This window comes from Ictidomys tridecemlineatus, chromosome 3, assembly GCF_052094955.1.
Source record: "Ictidomys tridecemlineatus isolate mIctTri1 chromosome 3, mIctTri1.hap1, whole genome shotgun sequence".
Lineage (NCBI taxonomy): Eukaryota > Metazoa > Chordata > Mammalia > Rodentia > Sciuridae > Ictidomys > Ictidomys tridecemlineatus.
Window position 1 is genome coordinate 191,881,155 of NC_135479.1, and position 26,191 is coordinate 191,907,345.

Consider the following 26,191-nt stretch of genomic DNA (forward strand, 5'->3'; position numbering starts at 1 on the left):
CAGACTTTATTTGGAATCTCATGGAAAGAGAGTATATGTGACATGCATTTTTAATGTATTGGCTTCATTTTTAAAATTTTTAGATCAGTTTATTTCAGACCATTATTATCTTGTTTATATGGTCTCAGGGTATGATCTCATTACCCTTAATTCTTAAACCAGCCAAAGCCCCCAAAGAATCTGCTGCTTACTTTAGGGCTGTCTGTAGGTCTGAGAATGTCCAGATACACTCAGGTAGCAAAAGAGGCATTCTAAAAAATTATAGTAAATACCTATGTATGGTAATTTATGTATTATGTTGCTTCTCTAATTTGGAAAGGTAAAATTGAAATTTTCAATTCCACGGTTACTGCAAAAGTATTGATTAAAACCCTAAGCCACTTAAAACATTTGTGTTACCATTCTTTTCCTCAGTGCATGATGGAAAGTGTTATACTAGCAAGATCATAGTTGTATGACTATCTTCATGATCATAATAGTTGGATAACAGAAACTAATTTTAAACTTAACAACCAAATTGATTTACATAAATTGCTTAGCACCATATCTATACTTCAGGGGTGCTCTGAAATATCATTATTGTTGTATTCATATCTACATTCTAAATATTTTTTAGTATGAATTTTAAGTATACAGATTAACCCATGTCAAGAATGACAAAACCTTATTCTACAGTTGATATTTTAGGAAGTTGCATTTATTTAAAATTTCTCATTCCAATTGTAGTGTTTATATCAGCTCCCATCTGATAAAAAAAAGATGCTGATCATAATATCTTAATGACTGTTGGTGTTGAATTGATCATAGGAGTAAAAAAAATTGAGCAATTTAATTTTTTATAGTATAAAAATAATCAAAGAAATGGAGTTGTTCTTTCTCTACTCATTTTACTTTTTAAAAGTAATCCCAGTAAATATTTTCTGAAGACTCAAAAGTGGTCTTTATTATACGATTTTAAATGCCAGTTATGTCTTTAAGCATTATAAAAAGAAACCATTATGTTTCACAAAAATAACAATTCCTTTAGAAGCCCACCTTTTATCCACAGGACCTTAGTGAAGAACTATGACTTCAAAAATATTATCACCTACTATTCTTATCCTTACATCTAGGTTTTGCTTTTAAATTTCTCTTTGTGCTGGAAAAAATCGTTGTATTTTTCCTGATTTGCTTTAATTTTCATCTCCATATTATTGCTTCAGCTGATTTTTTTTCTTGCTTTCCATACTAACTCTGTCCCTCCAGCCACCATTATGCAAGCACCTTCTACAACCATAACATAACACAATTTCTTACATTCTTTTTTTTTTCTGGTCTGAATATTTCTGAATCTTTCAACTGATTCACCTCATGTAATTTGCTCTTTTAATGATTTTTAAGGCATGTAGAATCAAAGAAGCCCTGAAAAACCAATAGCATTTCTCACTAAAATTACGAAGAAATTTAAACAATAGATGATCTTGGGTAGATGACTTTATCTGATTTTCTAGTTTATCACCAGCTCCACATTTTAACAATAAAAATTCTGTTTAACCCATAAACGGTATTGATAAAGAAGAACATTGAGGGGGAATTTCTAAATGGGAGCAGTTAACAATTTTGTAAATGGAGATGGTTAAGAAGAACATAAAAAAGAAGCAAAACTGAATGATGGGACAATAAAAGATTCCAAGAAGTAATTTATCTCAGAAGTCAGTAAACTACACTTCATGGGTCAAATCTATGACCTGTTTTTTGGAGAGTTACAAAGAATGGTTTTTACACTGATGTATGTTTGAAAAAAAAAATTTAAGAACATATTTTGTAATGTGAAAATTGATGAAATTTTGTTGTGTATAAATAAAGTTTTATTGGAACTACACCATACTCTTTCATTTACATATTTTCTTTGATGGTTTTTATGTTGCAGCAGCAGAGTTGAGCAATTGGGACACAGCCCATATGACATATAGCATGTGAGACATTTATTATGTAGCCATTGGGGAATGTTTCTCTTTCCTCATTTAGAACACTCTCTAACTTGGTTTTCCTAGCTGATCAAATCATAGTTTATTAACGACTACTCTGCAACTTCAGACCAAATAAACTAGCAGGCACCTTCCAGTTTTTCCATTTGAGTTTTTCTTTATAGTAACACAAGCAGTTGCAAATAACCAATAAAAGCAGTGACCTTGGTCTATTTGTTACTTTACAAAATTAGACTGTTTAGTCTGAGATAGCTATAGCTATAGACCCATACACAGTTGTAAGAAATTAAACAGAGGGCTGGGGATGTGGCTCAAGCGATAGCACGGTCGCCTGGCATGTGTGCGGTCTGGGTTCAATCCTCAGCACCACATACAAACAAAGATGTTGTGTCCACCTAAAACTAAAAAATAAATATTAAAATTCTCTCTCTCTCTCTCTCTCTCTCTCTCTCTCTCTCTCTTTAAAAAAAAAAGAAATGAAACAGAGGTATGATGTATTCTTTAACCAACTTTTCTCAATGGCAATATCTTGAAAACTATAGTACAATATTACAAAAGAAATATTAACATCTGTATGGTTAAGACAGAGTATTTCCATCACTATAAGGATTGTTGCTTTTTTATAGTCATACCTACTTTTCTCTCACTCCCACCCTGACCATAACCCCTCAACAGTTTACCTGTTTTCCATTTTTATAATTTTGTCATTTCTAAAATGGCAAAATGGAATCATATTGGATACCTTTGGGGATTGGCTCTTTTCATCCAAAATAATTATCCTGAAATAATTCTGACTAGTAAGTGTATCAATAGTTTGTTCCTTGTTACAGCTAAGTAGTCTGAATGGATGTACCACAATTTGTTTAAACACTCATTAGTTAGAAGACATCTGGGTCATTTTTGAGTTTAGAGTTATTTTGGGAAAAAAAAAACTTTTATAATTGTTCAGAATTGTGCATGAATATAAATATTCATTTCTTGTGGATAAATACCCACAAGTCAAATTTCTGCTTCAGAATGTGAACTGGAAGTTATATCATTGTCTTTTATTTTCTTAGAAACATTGTATAGCATTGTTGTTAAGCTTTTAAATATGTGTTAGAATTATCCAGTGAAACAATTTGGCCTATAGATTTCTTTTTGAGGAAGTTAAAATACAGATTCAACTTCTTCACAGTTATAGGACTACTCAAATGATCTATTTCATAGTGGATAAGTTTCTGTACTATATTGGGTCATTTCTTTATTATTATTTTATTTTTGAAGATTTGATCCATTTCAACTAAGATATTCAATTTATACCTAGGATAGTTTGTAATTTTCCCATATTATTTTTTGATACCTGGCTGGGCACAGTGGCACATGCCTGTAATCCCAGCAGCTTTGGAGGCTGAGGCAGGAGGATTACAAGTTGAAGAATAGCTTCAGCAACTAAGGGAGGCCCTAATCAACTTTATGGGGATCTGTCTCAAAATAAAAAAAAATAAAATGTGGGGATGTAGGTCAATAGTAGAATACCCTTGGGTTCCACACTCAGTACCACACATAAAAAGCAAACAATATAATATTATTTGTAGGGACTCTAGTGACATCTTCTATTTCATGTCCAATAGTAATAATTTGGATTTCCTCTTTTTTTTTTTTGCCAGTCTTGTCTTGCTGTAGGTTTATCAATTTTATTAATCTTTCCAGAGAAACAAATCCTTGTTTTACTGATTTTTCCTATTTTTTTTGTTTGTTTTCAACTTCAATTGTTTGTGCACGTATTCCCTTTCCTCTCTTATCTATGTTAGATTTATCTTGCTTATATTGTTATTGGCTTTTGATATTGGAGTTTTGATTATGGGTTTAAGATTTTCACTCTTTTTTAATGTGTGTATATAGTACTATTAATTTCCCTCTGAGCACTGATGTAGCTGTCTCCCACTTTTTTTTTTAATTGTATTTTCATTTTCAGCCTTTCCAATGTATTTATTTTTCATTTGAGACCTCCTCTTAGACCTATGGGTTATTTTGATGTGTTGAATCATTTCTAAGTGTTTGAAGATTTTCCTAGTACCTTTTTGTATTTGATTTTTTGTTAATTGCACTGTGGTAAGTAAACACCTTTTGTGTGATTTCAATTATTTTTAATTAGTTGAGACTTGCCTTACTTGCCAGGATAGGGCTTATATTGAAATATGTTTCTGGCACTTGAAAACAATGTGCAATCCACTGTTGTTTGGTGGTGCATTTTATAAATGTCAGTCAGACCCTATTGATTGATGATTTGTTGAGTTCTACACCTTATTATTTTTCTGTTATTTTTTTCCTGTCACTTGTTGACAAATGTATACAACTCTCACTATGAACTTTTTTCCTTCTGTGTTTCACTAGTTTTTACTCTATGCACTTTGAAGCTATTTTGTTTGGTGCTTATACAGACAGGGTTGTTGTGTCTTTTGCTTTGTATTGTTCCATTTGTCATTATATGACATATCTATTCCTTGTATTTATTTATTTTAATGTTTATTTTACTTGATATTAATACAAGCACCCCTTATTTCTTTGGTTGTTATGTATTTTTCCCATCCTTTCATTTTCAACCTATATATATTGTTATATTTGAGTTCATTGTAGAGAGCATATAATTGGGCCATGTGCTTTAATTCATTGTGTAAATGTCTGCTGTTTAATTAGTAATATTAATATAATGCATATTATTCATACAATTTGCATTTATTCAAAATTTTTTTGTTTTAATCCACCTTTTTTCCCATTTATTTTCTTTGTTTTTATTGTTCCAATTTCTCTCTCCTGCTGATTTCTCTCTCTCTCCTGACAATGTGTTGGAATTTTAAGAACTTTTATATAAATAATATTTTCAGTGTATTTTTTAAAATTTAGTTGATTTATTTACTCTAATTTGTTACACATGACAGCAGAATACATATATAGAGTACAATTTTTCATGTCTCTGTTTATTCACAAAGTAGAGTAATAACATTCACGTCTTTATACATGAACTTAGGGTTGGTTATTCACAAAGTAGGGTCATACCATTCATGTATTTATACATGAATTTAGGGTAATGCTGTCTATCTCATTCTACCATCTTTCCTACCTGCATGCTCCCTCCCTTCCCCTTCCTCCCCTTTTCCCTTTCTAAAGTTCCTCCATTCCTTCCATGCTCTACCCCCACATCTCCATTATGGATGAGCATCCTCATATCTGAGAAAACATTCAGCCTTTGGTTTTTGGAATTGGCTTACTTCACTTAGCATTCTCCAACTCCATCCATTTACCTGCAAGAGCCATGATTTTATTCTCTTTTAATGCTGAGTAATATTCCGTTGTGTATATATACCACATTTTCTTTATCCATTCATCTACTTAAGGGCATCTAAGTTGGTTTCACAATTTAGCTATAATGAATTTTGCTGCTATAAACATTGATGTGGCTGTGTATTATGCTGTTTTTAAGTCCTTTGGGTATAGACCAAGGAGTGGGATAGCTGGATCAAATGGTGGTTCCATTCCAAGTTTTCCAAGGAATCTCCATACTGCTTTCCATATTTGTTGCACCAATTTGTAGTCCCACCAGCAAGGTATGAATGTGCCTTTCTCCGCACATCTTCGCCAACACTTATTGTTGTTTGTATTCTTAATAGCTGCCATTCTGACTGGAGTGAGATGAAATCTTAGAGTAGTTTTGATTTGCAATTCTCTAATTGCTAGAGATGTTGAACATTTTTTCATATGTTTGTTGGTAGATTGCATATCATTTTCTGAGAAGTGTCTGTTCAGTTCTTTGACCCATTTACTGATTGGGTTGTTTGGATTTTTATTTGATGTTAAGTTTTTTAAGCTCTTTATATATCCTAGAGATTAGTGCACTCTCTGATGTGCATGTAGTAAAAATTTGCACCCATTCTGGATGCTCTCTGTTCACCTGATTGTTTCTTTTGCTGAGAAGAAGCTCTTCAGTTTGAATCCATCCCATTTATTGATTCTTGATTTTATTTTTTGCATTATAAGAGTCTTCTTAAGGAAATCAAGGCCAAATCCAACATGTTATTAGTGATTGCTTTATGCTTTACATTACATAAATTACAACTTTGATAGTCATCCTATGTCTTCATTTTGCCAATTCTGTTAAAGTACCTAACTTCGATTTTTGTATCTTTACTAATATATTTATAATATAATTGTCTTAAATATTTTCTATGTTTATGTTTAGGCCCACATCAGACAGTGCTACATTTTTTGTTTCTACCATCAAACATGATTTAGAAAATTTCAGAGAAGGAAAATCTCTTATATTTAACCATATATGTGGTTATGGCATTCTTTTTTCCTTTATAAAGTTCCATGTTTCCTTCTGTTATCAATTGTGTTGACAACTCCCTAGTCATTCTTTTAGGGTAGGTTTGCTGGAGAAAAATTCTGTTAGTTTTTTTGAACTAAAAATATCCTGATTTCTTTTTCACTTCTAAAGTATCTTATCCATGGATATAAGATTCTGGCTTGACAGTTTTTTCTTTCAGCATGTGAAAGTGTTGTGCCCCTTTATTTTGGCCTGTGTGGTTTCCTGTAAAAACCCCACTATCACACTTATTTTTCCACATTAGGTAAGGTTGTACTATCTTCTTGCTCCTTTCAAGATTTTTTTTTGTCTTTAATTTAAATACATTTGATTGTCATTGGTTTTGGTATAGATTTCATTGGGTTTGCACTTGCATAGGTTCTTGAATATATATGTCTTTTGCTAAATTTAGGAATTTTCCAGCAGTTATTTCTTTAGGCATTTTAAAAGACCATTCTATTTCTCCTTTTGTTTTGGAAGTAATAATGACACAAATGTTTGATCTTTTATCATAGTTCCACAGTTAATTATGTCTGTTTACCTTTTTTTAAGTATATTTTGTTTCTGTACCAGATTGGGTCATTTATTTAGTTTTATCTTCTAACTCTTTGCTGTCTTTCCTTTTCAGTTGAGTACATCCATTCAAAATATCAATTTTTTTTGTAATTTTTTGATCTAAAATTTCTATCTGATTATTCTTTTTATCATTTATTCCTTTGCTAATATTTTTTAATGGTTTTACTTCAACCATATCCATAGTTGCTCATTAAGACATTTTCAATGAGATGGATGCTTTAAAATCTTTGTGAGATAATACTAATAGCTCTATTATCTTGGTGTCTGTATTACTTGTCTTTCTTAAAAATTCAGTTTGAGATCTTCCTGGTTATTTTTTGCATCAAAAATAATTTCTAATTGAAATCTGGACATTGTGGGTATTATGTATGAGATTCTCATTCTTATTTAAATCTTCTCTTGTACCTGGATTCCTTTCATTTCACTCCAGCAGAGGTGGGGGGGGGCGGGGATAGGCCACTTCATCATTGCCAGAAGTAAAACAAGTCTAGGGTTTCTCTGATTGGCCCCCACTGACACTGAAATGCAAGAGTTCCTAGTCACTCAGAGATGAGGGTGACAGTTTCTGTTCCTGGATAGTTCTCTACTGACACCTCCCTGGTTGGAAGTATTTTGTTAACTTCCTTTGTAGGAGGGACTACTATGGTAGCCTCCATGAACTCGGGTGCCCAGGAATAGAGGGGTAGCCTTGTTATTGCTGGACAGTTTCTAACATCGAGATTCTCTACAAATCATCCTCTAATATCACTTCAGTGGGGAGGCGGGTCTAGAGAGACGTCTCTTTATTTTTGAGTTGGGAGTGGGGCCCAGGCTCCTCTTGTAGGCTTCGCCGACAGTGCATAAAAAGGAAGGGAACTTGTTGTTTAACACTCCACACCCCTGCTATGGGGATAAATGTCCTCGCTCCCTACTTGGACTTAGGCCATACCATGTCTGAGTGGGGAAGGTGTGGATTTGGGTCACCTAGTTTTAGCTCAACAAGAGTCAGCCTCAAGGCTCCCTGCTTGACATTTTCAGGTGTGGGTTGAAATGGGCCCACAGTTCCTTGTGTGGTATTGGATTAGAATTTTCTGTCTTTGTAGGATGCCCCTTTCTTGGTCCCTTGACTAAAAGGAACAGGCTTTTGTTGGAATTTTAGTTTATTATTTATTTATTTTTCTATAACATTTGGCATTTCTGGGTTGCAGCCTTTTTCAGCTTGAAGTGTAGGATATCTGTGGCAAAAGAAAATTGAAATAAATCACCACCAAGCTATTTCTTGGGTCATGCAACCCCATAGATTGTTTATCAACTTCTCTTTATCTTTCAGTGTTTTCCTTATATTTATTCATATCTAATATCCAGGGATTTTAGTTGAACCTAGTGGGAGGATTATGAAAATCTTATGTGTATTACATCTTCTCGGGAGCAAAAGTTTCCTGTTTCTTTTTAATTCATTTTTTAATTAGGAGAGAATCATACAATATTCACTAATTAATGAATTTTGTATTAAAAAGTTAAAACTTTGGACAGAAAAATTCTCCATCTGTAATTTATATTTTAATATCCATTTAACTTCTTTGTTCCAATTTCTACCAGTTTGTTTCTTGAGGAGTTTATCTCCAATAAATATTCTTTCATGACCTATAACACTTTGGTTTAGTAGTGAGCTTTTCTCACTTGAAAGAGAACTGAGGGACATGGCATACAAAAGACCATAGACTGTTTTTAGAAATACTTTTTCTAGATCTCGGAAAACTTCATATTATTTGCTTTCATTGGGCATGTCATGGTTTGATTATCTTTTTAAACTTTGTCATGTATTGTTCAATGTATGCTTGTATATATGAGGAAAGGTAATTCCTCATTAATTCATCACTTTGGAAAGACACTGAATGTACTTTTAAACTTTTCTGAAAAGCCATTTATTCTTCTGAAAAAAAAATTCATCAATTATCACAAAAACATTTTTTAATAGAGTAGAACATGGTTCTTTTTAGAACTATTCAGTGTATTTGGCTTAAATATTAACAATACTTGCTTTCCTTCTTGGCTTTAGATTCTGCTTAATGAAATTGTGAAAGATTTAATTCACTCCACTTTTGTTAGAAAGTGTGGAAATGTTTGTACATGGGAACTTTCATTGCATGCTGGAATGGAAACTCACTGGGGAGGGGGAACCATTTTATTTTATTGCCTAAGAGCTGTTGGTATACTCCCTGCATCTTTCAAAGGCATCTTTCATGCCACACAGACAAACTGTAGCCAGTGAAGAAACAGAAAGAACACTTCTCCCATGTGTCAATCTCAGCAAACTTGCACAGCAGCTGTGTGCTAGGTACTGATGAGGATTACCAGGACCCAGGGTTTTGTGTGGTTGAAGAGACAACTGGCCCTCTCCGGGGACCACTTTGTTGTAGACTGCAGCAATAATGCATACCCACTGTTGCTAGTGGATATTGGTGGCCATGTAGTGCAAAAGTAGTGCTAGATAAAAATCAAAAAGTAATAAGAAGCAAGAAGACAACTCAAGGAATTTTTTTTTTTTTAAATCTTAAAGTGAGAGACTAAAACAAACATTCCAGGCTTTGCATTCACTTGTGAGGAAAAGGAGACAGAAGAAGGGATGCCTTTTACACAGAAAACTTTCGGGGCATTCCCGTCTTTTCATTTGGGAACCATTTGGGTGTGTGAAGAAATAAAGTTGCAGAGTAGGCATGTTCAGACCTTTATTTGCCACTTTGGGTAGGAAAGATTTTTCCCCCCTCTTAACTACAAGAAGCCAGGATTTTCTGTGCAAACGAAACAGGCGTTGCAAGAATCAGATTCACTTTGGACGACTCTTCACATTCCAAGTCATCATTGCATTAGGCAGCACAATTCCATCTCTGGTTGATGGGCAGAAAAAGTGGGCAGCTTGCCAGGTAGACGTTTCCATGACTCCCAGCCCCCAAAGGTGATGCGTTTTTCAGCTAATTCAATGAAGAGTGGGCTGAACTTTGGGTCTAAAGGAGACAATAGCTGCCTTCGCAGTATCAGCAGAATGGTTGATGGGAATGCACTCTACATTTGGCAGAGAATCATGTGACCTTACGACTGAGATTTTGTGATGGTGCCAACGGAGACTTGGAAAGCAGCAACGGTCCTGACTTTTTTCTTCTTTTCTAGCATGGCTCAGAAAATGGTGGATCTTAATACTTGACTTTAGCCAGACTCAGCAAGCAACTGAGCTTTGAAGCACAACTTCGCCTTTATTCTGGGTTTTTGGCAGGCCACCAGGAGGCTGTCCCTTTCACGCCTGATAAATTCTGCTGCTTATCTCTAAAAAGAGAGAGAAGGGAGGAAAAAAAAAACAAAAAAGAAAAATAATAACAGAATATTGAGGCATAACAAGTGAATTCTAAAATTTTGTGTGCTTTTTGTTTTTTGTCTTTTCCCTGCTGATTTTTTTTTTATGTTAATACCCTTTCTGCTTGCTGAGGAATCCAAGTAGTTGGGTTATTTATTTATTTATTTTTTTGGTTTATAATGAACAGGCATTTGAACTGGGCAAACAGGACGACAGCAGCAGTGAGCATGAGATCATTGCAGCCGTGTAGCAAACTGGCATCCTGCCTTTTCACCCCTTTGGTTCGGGAGAGAAACGTGTGCAGTCCTCATTTCTAAAGTCAGCACAGCCCGGAAGGATTCCTGGTCTCTCCCACCTTCTACCATTCTGCTGCCAGTGACGGCAAGGATTGGTGCAGCTTCTGCGCAGTGCTTTGTGCCTGGAATACAGAGAAGGAAGAGAAAGAAGACAAGCACTCTCGTCCTTCTTTGCTAAGAAATAACAGGAGCCCTGAAGAAAAAAAATTGTCTTACTTCATGCAAGAGTTTTGAAAAAAAAATATATGAAAGACTCCTACTCAAAAAAACAAAAACAAAAACAAACAAAAATCCAAACCAAAACAAATCAAAAAAAAAAAAAAAAAAAGCAAACATTGGCTTGTATAACTACAGAGACTTCGGGCTTGGTAAAGCAGCTTTTAAGGCAACATAATCAAATGAGCCTTCTTTATTTTTATGATTTCAAAAAATATGGCATATTTAACAATACATTGCTCTTGGTGAAATCGCACCTTTCATATCAGGTATAACTTTTTTGTTGTTGTTTCTTCTTAAACCTACTGTTTTAAAAAGGGATCCTTGAACTTTCCGTTTACTCTCATTTAACTCATCACACACTTTACTCTAAACTTTTTTTTCTTTTACTCTCTTGCTCTAATCTTGATTAGAATAGAAACTAAAGTAAAAATAGATAAATCTCTGAAAATGTTTTTCTTTTGTTATACACCAAAGTTTTAGAAAGACATTAACATGTTAAGTATGCTTTTTGTGTCCAGTATTAGTTTCTGCTAAGAAAAATAAGTGTTTAGACCTTGTTGGTAAAAATGTAAAAAGTCTTTCATGGGATTTATAATTTGTAAGGTGAATGAAGAAACTTTTGAACTAAAAAAGATCAGACTGGGATATGTATTAAAATACTGACAAATAATATTTGTTTGAGGGAAGTTATAGTTAAATTATCTACAAGGATTTCAGTCGAATAGAAATAGGGATGAAAAGATCATGTTCTCAGTAGCTAGGTAGAAAAGAAGCTTGTTCCTTAATAACACTGTATTTTAAAATACATTTTAAAAGAAGTATTTGTCCTAGAGCAGTTACACAGAATGCTGGAAATATCTAGTAGATATTTTAGTGGAGAAAGTACATACTAACTAACTTGTCTTAAGTTTAAAGCAACGTATTGGCTCAACAGATAAATGCATTGTATTCTAATTAATCATCTGTTTGCAGAAGTAAATTCCTAGCAATTTAAGCATTTTATAACAAACTGTAGTTTTGCCTGGTTTGATGTGAAAGGATTAGCAGATGCATATCACTTTAATTTTGATAAAAAAATTATTTTTAAACATGTAAAAAATGTTTAAAAAGAGATAATGCTTTTGAAGTATACACTGTATATCAATGTAGACTATAATTTGCATATTAAGGATGGATGCTATGATCTTTTCCATAAAAAATAAACTTTAGGTAAAACATTATGCTTTTAAAATCATATTATTCTAAAACATGTAAGGTAAGCAAAGAGAAATATTGCAGAACTGATGAATTCTGTCTTTTTTGTAATCCTACAAAGAATTATGGGAAATTACACGAACCTCACCTACTGATAACCTTTAAATAAAATGTTTTATCAGGTTTATTGCTTATTGTTCACTGATTATTTACAAAACAGCTCTTGTTCCTGTGTGCTGCCTCAGCTAATGGAAAACCAACTTTCAAAAGCTTAATTAATATTGATAAAACTGTCTTTATGGTTCAAGATCTTTTAGTTAAAAAAAACATTATTTTAAATGTTATTTTTAGGAGCCATTAATCTCTACACTCTTAATTATCTTATTAAGCTCCATGCCAAATCCAAATCTCTTTTCAGCTTTTACTACCTCTTTGTGCAAAACCTAGTCGCCTCTTTAACAGCCATCTCCTTTCACTTTCACAACTGTTACTGTGAACACACCACCAACCCAGGCAAATGCACAAATGCAAACTCTAAAACCACATTATATGTCATATGAGTAGCCTTGGGTGGGGCCCTCAGTCTTCAAGCCTTTTTTTTTTTTTAATACTTGAAAAGGTTTTGCCATTGAGATACTGTGTTTTCTTCTTGATCGTCTACCTTCATTCCCACCATCCACTCTGGTGCTCTTCCTAGATAGCAGTTGTCTGATATTTCTCCTTTTGTGGTTGTTTTAGGGAAAAACTTAAAATGGATATGAGAAGTGAAGAAAGTGATCATAGGAGAAAACCATCTCAGGTAAAAACAAAAAGCAAAAGAGCAATTAATTGATAATTTTTTGAAGAAGCAACAAAATTCTCTTAACTGTGTTTAGTTCTTAAGAATTCTTTTCGTATTCTTTGTGAATCGAGCTGTTTGAATTTTCACTGATGATTTTCATTTGAGAATTTATAATATCTGTCTTCATGAAAAATATTTTTTTTTGCCTCAATTTGTACTCAATGTCCAGTTTACATCACTTTGAATGTATATCTGTATATCCATTCATATAATATAGGTGCAATACGGTTGAATAGAAAGCTACTTAAGAAAATGGAAAATTGTATTTTTTTCATTTGTTGTACCATACAAGAGAAAGTGAAATCTGGGGGGAAGGAATAAAATTGTGCTTTTTATCTTTTTTACATGAGCTAGTAAGATAGTAAAACCAAATACACATTCTTAAGTGATAAAACCTGAAACCAATATTGCCTTTTTTCACATCTAAATTTATAAATACATGTTGAAATACTTTTAACAAAAGTGAATGCACAATTACCATTTACAATAGTTTTTAATAAGCATGGGAACAATTTGAAAGTAAATAATGGTGAAAAATTATGTAGATCCAAATTATCTTTATAGTCTATAAAATACAATGTATTATGTTTATTTCAAAACATGCAAAATCATAAAATAATTACTGTGCAGTATTATTTTTTACAGTGAAGGTATAATTAAGAAAAGCAAAATGCACAGAGGAGTGAAACAATTAATGATTATACAACTTGTAATTTTGTTGCAGTTGAGCTTAGCATCTTAAAAAAAATGTGTATGTGACTGGCTTTATATTCATTTGTGTGTTTACTTGTCATCTAGTGATTTAAAACAATTTTGGGAAGCAATTTATTTTTGTCCAACCTGTTGACAGTTGTATGTAGGCATATATTTTGTTTTAAATATATATTTTTTTAGAAAATAAAATTAAATGTATTTTGTTTAAGAGACAAGATATTCTCATTGATCTAATGCATCTGGAGTATAAACGTTAGTTAATACGAAATAGCAGTGATGTTAACGAGTCATTGACTTTAGTTTTCGAATGCTAATTTATCCAAATATTGTAAATTTTAGTTTCGTTCCAGTTGTACATACATATGTATATATTTAGGATTTATAATAATTTTGTGTGTTCTCTACCTAGTCAACAAGATCTTACTTGCTTTATGAGAAACTCATGTTACTAATCTCTTAAAACTAGTAACTAGTGCTTTGTAAGAATTAAAAGAAGCACTCTAGCTCATATACAATTAACTTAATAGTTAATTTGATTTTAATTGTAGGCTCAGAATACTACTTTCCAGCATCACAATTGCATAGTTTATATATGCATGTATGGATTCTTTTTTTTCCCTTAAAACTCATCAATAATTAGAATAGTTAGATTTCAAAATATTCACTATTAAAACAAAAGCAATCTGGGAAAAATCATTCAATAAACTATTTTTTAATCCTCATGTATATAAACCTCTATGTAGTTTAGCATATTTATGAAGGCCTTTAACTTGAAATATGCATCCTTAGAGTTCAGTGTTTAAAACATTTATACAAAAGACCAGTAGTATTATTTTTCTAATTGCATTAGATATGTACAACAAATTCTACATTGATAGGGGGCCCATTAGAGATGTTGCCCATTGGCATAAACCCGTAGATCCGATCTTGTGGTGAAATGGACCGCACAAGCTCGCTTCTATGGGTCTGTGTCAGTGTGGTCATCTGACAAAATACTATACACAATGCTGTTTAATGATATATCAGTAAATTCCTGTTAAACTCCAGTTTATTAAATACTCTTCAAATACTTACTATTCCTTTGCTTGTCATTGGTATATTAATCTCCTCTGTCTTATAAGGCAGGCTTTAATTGTTGGCCACTTGGAAGCATTTATAGCACAACCTTTCAAGTTCAATTCCAAGTACAGTAAACTGCTTAAAAACATTGCATTTTTTTTTAATAGCAGGTTTTGAAACAAGATCTGAATAGATCCTGTTCAGAAACCTCAGTACTAACCTCAACTTCAGCAAGAAAACTAAAGACTATAAATGGATTTATATATTATTGTTGAGCCTACTTCTCAAACATGAGACAGAATGCTACTGAGTTTTAATATCATTAATTGCTATGACAGGAGAAATGTCAAAAGACATTTTGGGTAACCAATGCTAGAAGTCCAAGAGGTTAGAATAGTCCTATGAGACACATTTTAAATTTATTGGTAAAATGCTAGAATCATACCTGCACCCTTGCCAAGCCTTTAGGTATATGGCTGCCATATTTGGAGGAGCTGACTGAAGATATGATAAGGAGTTTGAAGAAACATTGGAAGCTGTGTGCATCCGGGTTGAGGTAGTAGGTTGTATGGTTTAGAGTTACACCCTGGGAGTTAACTGTACAACCTTCTAGCTTTCCTTGGAGCACACTTGAGCCATCGAGGAATTCTTCATCACTTTAATCTGACCGAGCCAATTTCTATGCAAGAAAGTAATGTGTCATGAGTATTTTATACAATTGATTTGAACCTTTATTTCATTTAAATGATCATTTCACTTCTAATGGCTATCCCATTCCATTTGCATCTATTTATAAGCAATGGAAAATGGTATTTCTAATGGGTTATTACCCTATGATCAAACATTTTTAAGAACTGGTGAATGGTGATTTAAACTGTGTTAATATTGAAGCCTTTTTTCATTCATAGAGTCACAAAATTCAGCATTTAATTTACAAACTATAATCATTGGTTTACTTTTATTGGCTACACAATATAGATTACAAACAAAAGTCTTCTGGTATTAATAACTCCCATAGAATATTATTTGAGTTTTTCTTATGACACATCACTTTCTGCATTATGTTATGGCTATTTATGTGCTTGTTTATTTTTTTCCATACTAGACTGTAAGCCCCTTGAGGGCAAAGTCCATGTCTTATTTTTCATTGTATCCACCTGTAATGTTTTACACATAGTAAGAAAAAATATTTATTGGATGAATGAATGGAGTTTAAGATCTCATTTGTGATGAGTTTCAATTTATTATTTGAATGACTTACAATAGTGCTCAAAAATCTGTATTCATCCTAAAATTGCAAATTTAATTCCCAGACTGCTCTGCATCACTAATATGTGTAAACTTGATTTTTTTTCTGTGTTGACTCATGCTAGACATACAATTTAAAATTTTGGAGTACATTTTTTTTCTTTGCAATGAAAAAAACAAATTTATTTTACTAAGTAGTTCATTAGAATTATAATCTTAAATTTACATAATGTATATTTCTTTTGAACGTATCAATACCTTTATTTCTAGATGAATTTTTATTATTTTAGCAACAATTTCAACTAAAGATTTTACTTGAGGTCTCATTTAATAATATGATCTTTAAAAATCAGATTTTTGTATTTTGTGTTTTCTTCTCATCTTCTACTTTTTATTTTTGTACAGCTGTATCTGTTGAATAAACCAGTAAAACTAACTAGAAAGATGCCAAGAAATTAATAATACATAAGTATATAAAATACAATTTGAAATTTTGAACCTATTTTTATTTAAATGAAAGGCAACTTACAATATTCTTCATATTATAAAGCAAATGGATCTTTTTAGAATCTATCAGTTTGCTATCAACTTTAGCATCAATGTGTGGCATAATAATGTAATAAGGATATCTTACATAGATCATCTTTCAGCTATAGAATTTAGTAGTTTTGACCTTAGAACTTGAATTTATTAACTCCAAACATGAAACATGGCATACATAAGCAGAGATGCAGAGATTGTGTGTGTGTGTGTGTGTGTGTGTGTGTGTGTGTGTGTGTGTTTGGCTATGTAGAGATAAGCTTTCTAGAATACTCATTCAAATATCTCATTATCTGAAACTTGTTAACAATGGTAGTAGCAAACAAGGAACTTGTAAACCCCTAGTATGTAGAATGTGTGAGCCTTGAAAAGCTGAGTATCAATTATTTCAAGTAAAATTATTTGACTAATAAGACTGTTAATGTCTATGAAAGAAAAACCTTTGCAAAAACTAATCAAGAAGCAATGAAAAAGAGATAGATAACACAGGCTAAAATAACAATAAAATAATAATAATACATAAAGAAAGAAAAGGACAAGTGACTCATGGCAGAGAGAAATTGCATTCTGTCTTATGGTGACAGTTTAACACAAAGGTGGGAGAATTAGACAACAGAGTGTTGCACAAGTTATCTTTGCAATTAGTTAGCCCTTTGGAGCCTAAGATCCCCTTTCTATGTGTTCAAATAGATAGATGGATATGGATATGGATATATTTAAGTGTCCCAGTATAATGTGTATATTTATTGAATGAGTGAATGGAGACCAAATCCATACAAATTGATTGGCCAAATAGAATACTATTGCAAATAAATGCCAATTTTCATTAAGGGTTAAGTGTATTACAAAGGTCAGCTATGATGTGCAACTTTAGTGTAATCTTATAAAAAATAGAATAACAAAATAATAGAATTATGGTCTCTTTTGTATGCTATGTAAAGTGAACTGGTATTATTGAAGAAAAACTGAAGAATAATGAAGACATAGCCATGATTCACTATTAGTAAAACAGAAATCATAAGAATTCTAAAAAGCAGAGGACATAGCATCAATGAAGAATATTATTAAAACTTCTCTGAATGGTGAGACACAGGAGAATCATGCTTTTGCTTTGATTTATAAGAAATTTTGCTGAGCTGACTTTGGTTACTACTTAGCTTACTATGTCTTTGGGAATAAATGACAAATGATAAATATATAAAATTTTATTTATTTAAAGAAATCAAGATCTTGGACCATTGCTATTATCAATTAGAAAAAGTTAAATTGTATCTAAGAAATCAATTAGAAACATTGTACATTTAGAGGGTTGACAATTGTGGAAGATCAACTATCCAGATTGAGTAATTTCCTTAGAAATTACAAGTGAGGGTTGGGGTTGTGGCTCAGGGTTAGAGTGTTTGCCTGGCATGTGTGAGGCACTGGGTTCGATCCTCAGCACCACATAAAGTAAATAAATAAATAAAACAAAAATATACAAGAAATTACAAGTGATCAAGTTTCACTGTAGAATAAAGTTTCTACATTTGGTATCAGAGGAAATGTAAAAATTCAAAAAAAATCATTAAATATCAGTGAATTATACTTTATCAATAATTATTTTGAAGAACTAAATTGGATACATTTTTATGTTTATAGTCATTGATTTACCTTAAATTCTTTATGGGATAGGAAAAGAAAAGTTAGAGGGCAAAGGAAGGGTAGAAGAAAGAAAAGTAAAACCAAGTGCAAAGTTATAGATTGAGTCTCCTGAGAAAAGTTCATTTTAATTCACAGTATTAGTTCATTATATTGTGAACTAAATTGGCCGAAATAACTATGAGGGAGTCAGATAAATTACTTGACAATTGGAACGAATCTTCTTGAAAACAATCCAGCAGCACATGAACTATGTTATTAGAATAAATGAGTCATTTTCTGTAAATAATCATTTAGTTCCTCTTACTATTATCAAATGCTGACTCATGAGCATAGGTGATTCCCAAATGATATGATGCAGGACTCTGTCACCCTGAGCATTAGCCCACACTTGTGTTTGGTTTCTCTGCCTCAGCACATAGGACTAACTCTTGGGGTTAACTGACCTTGTCTGTACTTACATTAGGACCCTAATTTGTCTTTTGGGAATGCCTTTGAATGATCATTAGGTGAAAATACTGACATACTAGAAGAATGATTTATTTCTTACTTTAATTCTTACTTACTACCTAAGCAAAACTTCTACCTGTAAGGGTCATGATTTTTATCATGACGATATCATGTTCACAAAGCCTTTCCTGATTCCTGAAGAGATATTTTTCTCAGTTTGGAATCCTCAAAGCCCTCACAACTTTCATTCCCACAGAGATTTGTTTGACTTCAATTAATTGAAAGTGTCCTAAGGGACTGTGACATACCTTTGTACTTCTTGTAATGCAGATAGCTTTTTTTTTTCCCCCTGAATCTTGGCCTGTTGTATTCAGTTGAACTTGAGGTTATTAATGAGCATGTTGAGGATATTTACACTTACAATAACCTTAGATTCAGCAGTAAAGCTCTGTGTTATCTGAGATATTTCCTGACTCTCTGGAATACATTATAATATTAGGAGCATTCTAACAACATCTAATAGGTCTACAGGCCAGTCTTGATTAAGACTGTGATGTGCCATTTGGAGGTGCCTTATAAAACTAATTACTATTGTTTTAATTAATCTAAGCCCATTGGATACAGAAAGACATTTCCTTTTCACACTGACATCTCCTACTATAACATTTAGCTTTTAGGATTGATTCAGGCCCTCTTTGGTAAATGAAAAAAAATTTTTGTTGAAAACACAACACTGTGTGATCTAATGGAGCAATGGTATATTGAAGTACTCCTTTGCATCTTTAAAGTTTAGAATTTAATAGAAATTGATGCTTTTTTAATATTTTAAATTATACGTACTTTCAATTTTACCTTGCTCTATGCTATGGAGATAAAATGTATACATTTATTTCTCCTCTATATTTGATGCTTCTTAAATTCCAATTATATTTCTCTTATCTCTGAACTCAGAGCATTCATTTGACTTCAGTCACATGCAATCTGTGTTTCTAGTTAACTTTTTACATGCATTAGCAATACACAGTAAAGTTGGATTGTAAGATGTATAAGTTATATTTATCTTTATTCCATGGGAACTTGATAGTGTTTGATCTAAAATAAAAATAAAATAGAAATATGGATGTTAAGAATCATCTAACTCATTTTTGAGATGACCAAACTGAAGCCCACATTGTTTAATGTTTCTGACAATGTCCATCTTGTAGTTATGGTCATAACCTAGATTTCTATTTAGGTCGATGAAATATTGAAGAAAAAATATTCTATCATTGCAATTAATAGGTTTTTAGGTAGTTTTCCACTTTATGTTTCATTAAAACAGATTTTAAAAAAATTGAAATTGAAGGATGATATTTGATTTTGAAAAACTATAAAATTCTGTAATTTATCTTTGGACTAAATATGATTTATAATTCAGATTATTTAAAATGAACTCTTTCCATGAATTACTTCTTACCACGTATAATTGCACTCTTATTCCTCTAGGCAGAGAGAGAACATTATCTAATCCTACTTCCTTCCCAATATATTTCCCCTTTCCAGAGCCCTCTCCAGGGTAAGAGAATATGGCTTCACAGTTAGTGATGTGACTTAAACAAAAGGGTAAAACTATGAATTGGTCAGCTTGTTAACATTATGTTGCTTGGGAGAATAAAAAGTAATGTAAAGTGATAACTATAACCAACTAGCTCCAACTTCAGCATTCATTTGTCCATGAACTCCCCTATCACTCCCATGATGTATACAAGATATCATTATGTAGAACTTCCCAGCAGGGATCATAATCTGAAATAACTTCAGGTCCTGCAAGGGGAAATAATGGGGATCTTGGTAGACCAAAGAAAGTGTATTCATCCTTTAAGATATTCCGAAATGGTTGTGTCCATCAGTATCAATTCAGCCCCCAAAGGCAACCAAGTTTCCATTTCTTTTTTCCTTTTTTTTTTTTTTAATTGGGTGGGAGTGTGTGTGCTGGGATTGAACTCCAGGGCACTCAACCACTGGGCCACATCCCCAGCTCTATTTTGTATTTATTTAGAGACAGGGTCTCATTGATGCCTCACTTTTTGCTTAATGTCTCACTTTTGCTGAGGATGGCTTTGAACTTTCGATCCTCCTGCCTCAGCCTCCCTAGCCAGGGGATTACAGGCGTGCACCACCACGCCCAGCTTCAATTTTTCATTTCTGATTGAGGGCATCACATAGGAAAAAATAACTAAATAAATAATCTGTTGTTTTGATAAACCTAACAACACTTTTTCTCATTGTAGCACAAGGTAATTTGGATTATTTATGTTATTTTCAAGTGATTCTATGGTGCATTAAAAAGATAATTTCTCACATAGTATATTCTGATGCTGTTATTTAAAATAGACATGTATGGTCCATGGTATTTTAAATATATCCTTAAATTTAATTGATTAATGAAACATATTAATTGGTAAAGCAATACTTTGTAGTTGCAATATTATTTTGATGCTATTTTAATGAAATAAATATAGTAGTGGTGATTGTAATACCATTAATAGTAGTATATAGTTTAGGTTTCCCATTTGCATCTAAACCTCAATATAAGAAAATGAAATACAATATAAAGCTCTAACAAAAAAGATAGGAAAATGAAATACTTCAAATTCTTATTCCTCAAGTAATTAATGTTATATATAGATGGATATAGAGCATTTTCAAGGCAAAAGAAATCAAAAGGTTAAATTCATTAAAAACAGCATTCAAGTATTCTCATCTTTATATAAATTCTGACTCCTAGACAACTGTGTAAAGTTCAAGAGTAAAGTAATGCTGCTATTTTTGTTAATTATATATTACCATTTTACAATTAAGAGACCCTTTCTGTATAAACGTAAAATTAGATCAGGTTTCTGTCCATAAATTTTCAATATAATTTATTTCAATAAATTTAAATTTGGAAAGTAGAAATGATAAAACTAATTATGAGAATACTAAATTTCTAGAAATAAAAAACATTATATGGGTTTATAATTTGACTGTGTATAGTACAATCCTTCCTGTTTAATATAATTGAGATCAGCAGTTGACCAATTAATCCATAAACATTTTTGAAGAAATTAATCTTAAAATTCAGGACAAACATATAGCACATTTTCTTTACATTTTAAATGTTCATATATATGTTTTATATATATTTTTTAATTTTTAAAATTGAGGGGGGGTAAATGAGGATTGAACTCAGGAGTGCTTTACCAATGAGCTACACCCCCAATTCTTTTTATTTTGAAACAGTGTGTCATTAAATTGCTTAGGGTTTTACTAGTGGCTAAGGCCAGCTTTGAACTTGCAATTCTCCTGTCTCAGTCTTCTGGGTGGCTGGGATTATAGGAGTATGCCAGTGCACCTGAAAGTTGATTATATAGGTATTTGCCCATATTTTTCTAAGCTAAGAACTATTTTTGTGCTTGGGTTGCTGATTATAGATCGTACTAGTGTTCTTTTCTGTAGATCCCATAATATATCATTTATGATTTCTAATTTTGCGTTGCTTCATGAATGTCTTTAAATATAAATCCGATTCAAAGAAAGAGCAGAGCAGAATTCTTTGTGTTTTGCTAATCTTATAAAATAGCCTTACCTACAGCTAATTCTGTAGTATTTTTCAAAGTGAATGAATAGTATTGTCTTTCCAAAATTTTCAACTCTGGGATGTGGAACAACATCTCTCAATTTTTTTACAATCACATTTCAGTTGGAATGCATAATATTTAATTAACATACACAAATTCATATAAACTTAACTGGCAAAAACTTGTTTGTGAGCAAGTTTCCCCATAAGCATATAAATCACTTTATAGAGGACAAGCATGGAGTTCTGTTAGAGCACTTGCCTACCATTTGCAGGGCCCTGGGTTCAATCCTCAGCATTGCAAAGAATAATATTTATATTAGTAATGATAAATCACTTGATGGGAGTAGAAATACTAACTTGGTTGTTCCAGAAATTTCTTGAGTGATGGAAATGTTCTCTTTCTATGATCTAAAACAGTAGCCACTGGTTGGCTACATGTGGCTATTGAGCACTTGAAATGTGTCTATTATAATTAGTATAACTCTAGGATGAAATTTTGCATTGTGACTAATTAAAATTTAAATACATTTAAATTAATTTATGTGACTTGTAAATAATGTATTGGACTTTGTCCTAGAACATAGCTCACTTGAATTTAGCATACTGGGCATCTGTTCAGAATATCAGAAAATCTGTAAAGGAGTGAATGACTGAAGAGTAAGTACTTACTTTGTAGTTGAACCAAGATTTGAGAAAGAATGGTTTAGGAAATTCGAATTAATTTGGAATCGATGGTTGTTTTATTTGTACTTTATTATTATTTTTGTTTATTATTCTTCTATCAATAATGGATTTACTTGGATAGAATTTTTAAAACTACTCAAAATGATCAGACAACTAAATAAAATACTAGAAACTATGGAGGTTTACAACTCCATCTGTAGCATTCAATTTAACATGAATTTAATTAGAAAGTAAGTAATGGCACTGCTTTTCATATTGACCAAAAAAAAAAAATCTTAATTTGGGATCACAGGAACTGTAGAATAAACTTGTTGATCCTCTGGGGCATTAGTGAAAATACACTTTAAATGGCTATGTTATTTTTTCCGAGAACATATCCCACTTCCCAAGTCTTGTCAAATTTCCAGAAGAATTCATATTTTTCTGAAAAAGTTAAAAATAACTCCATAAAGTTGCTGTTTAATACTTTTTTGAAGTTTCAGAAGTTAGCTCAGTAGCCAACTCTGATACAATTAAAAGACTTCTCTTATAAATACTATAAATCTATCACCTATTTACCCATCCACATATATTTCAAATTATATAATTTATAGTAAATAAATATGTAAATTTAAAATATGATGTATATAATATATGCAATTTAAATAATAATATATCCATAATCTAATTAAACTTACGCAACAAATATTGAGAAAGAGGAGATTAGTTTAATTCTTCAGAAGGATCCAGTAAAATTGAATAGTCAAATCACTGTCATATTAAGTTTGACCATTTAACTGTAAAATATTGGACAAATCATGAAAAGATAGATTGAGCCATTTTTAGTTTGCTATGAGTACTTTATTTTCTTTTTTCTGAATTACTTGGACTCCTTAAAATAGTGTCTTATAAGTGTGGTTTTATGAAATCTAAAAGACAGTCACCACTTCTACCCTCTATGAAAAGACTTGTCTTGTGAAAATATTGGGGGGAAAAGTTAGAAAATTGTGCTTTATGCATTTTTTAAAAAATAAAGTATCTGTGTTTCCCTTTTTAACTAATATTTTTAACTAATATTTTTGTTTGTCAACTATAAATCTACACATTAGGTAGGATAGCTTATAATGTAATAGTTTCAGTTATCTTTTAAAAAATCAGAAAATCATGATGAGGAAGTTATGTTTAGAAATTCCCTACAACCACAAAAATGGTAACTCTTAGGACTGGAATGGACGAGTCTTCCACCAAAACATTTGATTTCAACTACCTTTATTTGGTACGTCAGGTGACAGAAGCTCAGCAACTTGAATGCTATAGAAACCATAAATTTCAAAAGTAGGATTAGTGTTGCTTCTTTTGAAATAAGAGCGCAGCTTCCCTGGTCCAACTGGCCAATCCTTCCTGTGCTTCTTAGAGGCTATTTCTAGACCAGTGTTTCAATTTGGTGATCCATTACAATAAAAGTTCAATGAGTTTTAAATGTGTTCTGTTTTTTCAGAAACGTAGAATAGCATAAAGTTGTCAAACTTTTCTGAAAACAGCAAATATGTTTGCTTCTAACAGAGAATTTACCAGTTCAGCATGGTAAAAAGAATTGACGTAAGGATAAATAGAAGCACTGGGTACCATCTCTTAGTCTTCTATGTCACGGTTGCTTCTTTTTTAAGGTCCTAAGTAATTGAAAAATGAGAATACAGTAAACCTTGCTCACAGACTACTTAACTGGCTAATATTTGGAAAGATCTACTTCATTCTCCACATAATGGAGGACTCAAAAAAAGTGCACTTTTCTTCCCCTCTCCTCTAATTACATGAAGGTGACTCTTTGTTGATTATTCTCTTCCTTGTCTGGATTTTAGGACCTCTTTGAAGAGTGAATCTTTTTTGGGAGAGGGTGGATGTTGTATTAGGGATTGAACTCAGGGACACTCGACCATTAAGCCACATCCCCAGCCTTATTTTGTATTTTATTTAGAAATGGGATGTGACTGAGTTGCTTTAGTGCCTCACTTTTGCTGAGGCTGGCTTTGAACTCAAAATCCTCCTGCCTCAGCCTCCGAGCTGCTGAGATCCCAGGCATGTGCCACTGATCCTTGCTGAGGAGTGGTTCTTAACCTCATTGCTTGATAGCTTGAAGCAGGAGGGGAAAGTGGAGCGGGAGCTGAGTGTAGTTTGAAAAAGTTCTCAAGGTTATTCAGATTTAACCCACTTCCAAGAAGCATCCATTTTATGGCACCCATTACAGTTGGCATCCTGTTTATGGTATGATTTCAGAGGCCTCAGAAAAGCCACTTCTCCTCCAAATAGCCTGCCCTGTATTGCACACCAAATTGTGACTACAGAATTGACTATTCCCCACTTCCCAGGAATACAGGGATTGAACCCCAGTTCTGGAGTCAGCTTCCCTGGATTTATAAAAAACGTGATGACAAAAGCTGACCTTTCCATCAGTGCTTTCTGATCTCCATCCATATATCTATAAAGTGGAAATTATAACACCAGTATTACAAGATTCTTTGAGTATTAAAAGATTATATGTATATGACATTTAGCAAGTATGGTGTCTAGTAGATAATGAGTGGAATGACTATTTTTATTTATTCAAGGTCTCACATGTCAGTACTGCAGAAGTGATATATATATATATATATATATATATATATATATACACACTTTTATATCTTGCAGAGCTGGCCAAAGAAAACTTTGGCAGGTGGTGATGGGTTATTTATTTATTTTTTTTTGAGAGTGTTGTTTTTCTGAGACCTCCCACTTGCCTTCTAAACATCACAGTATTGCTGACTGAATTTGCTGTTTTGAATAGACCACATTTTGGATATTCTTTTGTGTCAGGTCATGGTGGAAAATAAGTCTGAGTTTTTCCTTCTAAAATTATAGTTACTCTTCATGTCTCTAAGTTAATCTTTTTTTTTTTTCCTTTTTGGATCATGCTTAGTTTGAATACATAAGCAATCTTGTGACTACTATGTATATGCAAATAGAGTGAAATGATAAATTGCTAAAGTTTTGGTTTTCCTATCTCTAAAATAGGAATAATAATCCTCTCCTATTAGACTTCTCTAAAATGCTGAGAAAATAAAAATACATAATGTAAGAAAAAAAGGGCATCAGCATTCTCATAAATGGAAAATTAAGCCATTTAACTTCTTTACAGGAAGTTTTATAAGCGTACTTCCAAGGAAGAAGTGGCAAAGTAATCTTCATCTGTTCATTTCCCAGGGAAAGAATGTTAATGTCTATGTCTCAGTTTCTCTCTGTCTTTCTCTCTTTCTCTCTCTCAATCTTGTAATTCTTCTTTTTGCCTATCTCCTCTGTCTCTGGGATTCTAGATCTTGTTTGTATTTTTATTGTTTAATTCTTTGTTAAGTGTGTTTTTTCGTATCTGTATGAGAATTCCCTTTTCAGATCTAGCCACAGGTCGAAAGTAAGGGCATTATATTTACTAAATAAATAAATGGCTGAATTAATTAAATCAATTAATTACAGTAGCT

The 26,191-nt window shown here is 32.4% G+C and overlaps 1 long non-coding RNA gene across 7 annotated transcripts in view; it reads left to right on the forward strand.

The window, feature by feature from the left end:
- Positions 1-26,191, forward strand: part of LOC120890358 (uncharacterized) — a 478,106-nt gene that overhangs the window by 384,866 nt on the left and 67,049 nt on the right. For all 7 annotated transcript variants that reach the window (XR_013436969.1, XR_013436971.1, XR_013436972.1 and 4 more), the window contains 2 exons: positions 10,404-10,997; positions 12,664-12,724. This is a non-coding gene — a long non-coding RNA (uncharacterized LOC120890358). The remainder of the gene's footprint in view (positions 1-10,403; positions 10,998-12,663; positions 12,725-26,191) is intronic.